The 2842-nt window shown below is 38.0% G+C and overlaps 1 long non-coding RNA gene across 1 annotated transcript; it reads right to left on the bottom strand.

The window, feature by feature from the left end:
- Positions 1 to 285: 285 nt before the first annotated feature.
- On the bottom strand, positions 286 to 2842 carry LOC128810972 (uncharacterized). The gene is made up of 3 exons (XR_008438189.1): positions 2782 to 2842; positions 2625 to 2697; positions 286 to 479 (listed from the first exon to the last, which is right to left on the bottom strand). It is a non-coding gene; the product is annotated as an uncharacterized LOC128810972 (long non-coding RNA).

The following is a 2842-nucleotide window of genomic DNA, read 5'->3' as shown; positions in this document are numbered from 1 at the left end:
ATATCTGCCCTCATATGTCAGATGGAATTGGAAGATGTTTCCCTGCAGAGCATGAGCAGGAGTACATCTCCAGCTCACTCCCTGCTTTAATGGAGAGGAAACGAAGGGAGGATGTATTCTTCTTTTCTTTGGAATTGGAAGTAATTCCATAGAAATTAATGGAGCTTTCCAGCACAAGATGAATGTGAAAGAACCTGGCCTAGCAGTTATAAATTAAGTGTAAGTGAAATTCAGAGAGAGAGTTTTGTGCCGTAAGCCAAATAAAATGTATTCTACTCAACTGGCTGAGAACAAAAATGACTCAAATTATTAATTAATACTGCAGACCAAGAAATAAGTTCTGCTTCAGTGCCTGTTTCTTTCCTCTTCTGCTGTTTTCACACTGATTGAGGTTATTGAGAAAGCTAACTCATATGATCTCCTTCTCCATGCAAGTGATCAGGAGAGTCCTTTCAGACACAAATTATAATGTCTGTAACCTGGAAGAAGAGAACATACTAAATACTTATTTCAAATAAGCTCCAAATTATGAGTCTAATTCTTCAAAAAGAAACTACAATATTCTAATTAAAAAGATGTGTCTTTTTGTTCTAGGAAATTTCAGGTGATGCTGAAAGACTGAACATTGTTGTGGTGTATGCCAGACATTGTACTCCACTAATAACCAGCACTCACCCTGATGGGAATAGGGAAACACAAAAGACTGTGAATCAGTGCTTCTAAAAATAGCCCTGGCTACCCCTTTCCTCCTCAAAAGAAATATAAAACCTTGAAAAAGCTGAGGCTGAGAACAAGGTGAAGTAGCTGAATGGAGAAAAGCAGCTTTTGCAAAAACACACCACTTTTCTAGAAAGTGGAACTTTTCTGCCTGTCTCGCTTGCAGTAAAATAAGTGCCCTGTGCTGATTTAATTGCTGGAGTAGTGTTGAGATGGCAAGAGAAGTCATATAAACCTAGAAAAATGCAGAAAAAACACAGAAAATAAAAAATTTTGTTTAGCTGGAATTGATTTTTATAGAAAATTTTCTCTGTAGTGAACTGCTGCTCTGCTCTAAGAGATAATCCTAAGGAGCAACTCTTGTTCCAGATGGGCAGCTGTAGCTGAAGTTTATTTTTTGTCTCATACACATTGAGGGTTGATTACTATGAGATATACTCCTCCTGAGTGACTGTTCAAGCTCAGAAGACACTGAAGTTTTAAGTTCCCTATAAGAAAATGAGCATATACATTTATGTTTAAGAGCTTGCACTGTGTGACTGTCTTAAAATGCATCTTATAAAATTTGTCAGTTAAAAAACTTAATTTTCTGTTTTATTTCAAGGCTGCATTTGATCAGTCTTTGATGTGAATTGATTTTCCTCTTCCTAATATGTGGGGGTGTGTTTGTCCATATACCAATCAGCTTGTGCAAAACTTCCTTTTTATTCCACATGTGGACTAATTGCTCACTGACCACTGACTGAAGAGAGGAGGAAGATTGTGCAAGCAATCTGTGTAACAGAACCTGGTTCCCTTCCCAAAGTCAGCTGAAACGGACTTTGCTTCAGAGGTTAAATATATCCGCTTCACTTGGAGGGAGTTATTATTACTTCTCCACAGTTCCTTTTGCTGATTGACATTTGGAAATTACAAAAGAGTGGGAATATATCTCTTTATGGAACTTAATTCTCTATTTATTTCACTAATTTGAAAATACCCTCAAGCAAGCATGTTAAAAGCCCCTAATTTTCCTAATGCCCCAGTTGTGTAACCAGTGCGTCATCTTTTCCTATGTGCAATACCTTTGTAAAAATGTCTTGAACGAGTGGCTGACAAGTCCCTTTACAAGTAATGATCAATCTTCTAAGCAGGCAGAATAATTTTTTTGTTCTTCCTGAATTTGCAGGAAAGGTAACCAAACTAAACACATGTGATTGTGAAATGGTATTGTTGTTCTCAGAATTTCCATGGATGATTAGAGAAGAGTTATCTGATCTCTTTCATAGGTGGAAAATGCTAGAAATGCTAGTGTTACATTTTTGTTACAGGGTTAATCTGAATAACTGGTTAAACTGAGTGAAAAACAGGTTTATGACTTCAGTGATCTTCTGAACTATTCACAGACTCACCCACCCCATTGCCTGGGGCAATACTGGGGACCTTGAACCTGAAGGAGTTTATGGATTGTTTTGGAGGACTGTTGGCTCCTCACAAATTTTACAACTTCAAAACAACCAACACTCTAAACTTTGAATCCAGGGAACCCAGGTTGCCTAAATGAGAAGATTTTCAGTGCCTCATAGCCAAGTTTTGGACAACATGCAAGCAACATCCCAGATTAACTTCCTAGACAAGAAAGGTATTAGCACATCTGGCACTGTGCCTTAAAATCACAGAGGGATTTTCTCAATTACTGAATTACCACTGGAACATTAATTGCACATTCCACTTTCATATAATAACCAGTGTTTTTGCTGTTCATTACCTTGGCCATCAAAGTTTATGTGCCATTTTGAAATCTCCTCTCTTGTACCCGTTGTGTTACACACTTCAGTAGTGCTGGGGCTCAGGTTAAACACTGCACCCTCACTACCTTTTAACAGCTTCATTTAACAACAAAAGTCTGAAAAAAACGTTGTGCCTACTTGAACCAGTGCTTTTCTCCATCTCTAGTCCCAGTGCCACAATGTCATGTGAGTTTTTTTCACAGGAATTCACCTGCCAAAGAAAGTGTCCAGAGCTTTTTGCCACACTTTCCGCATTTGGGCATACACCTTACCTACTTTTAAATTAAAAGTTTACCTGTGTCCTCTTTGAAGCTGAGATAAACTCAATGCTTATCAAACTCAAGCATGCAGCAACT

This window comes from Vidua macroura, chromosome 1, assembly GCF_024509145.1.
Source record: "Vidua macroura isolate BioBank_ID:100142 chromosome 1, ASM2450914v1, whole genome shotgun sequence".
Lineage (NCBI taxonomy): Eukaryota > Metazoa > Chordata > Aves > Passeriformes > Viduidae > Vidua > Vidua macroura.
Note: the sequence above shows the minus strand (reverse complement) of the source record. Positions and strands in the feature narration are given on the sequence as shown.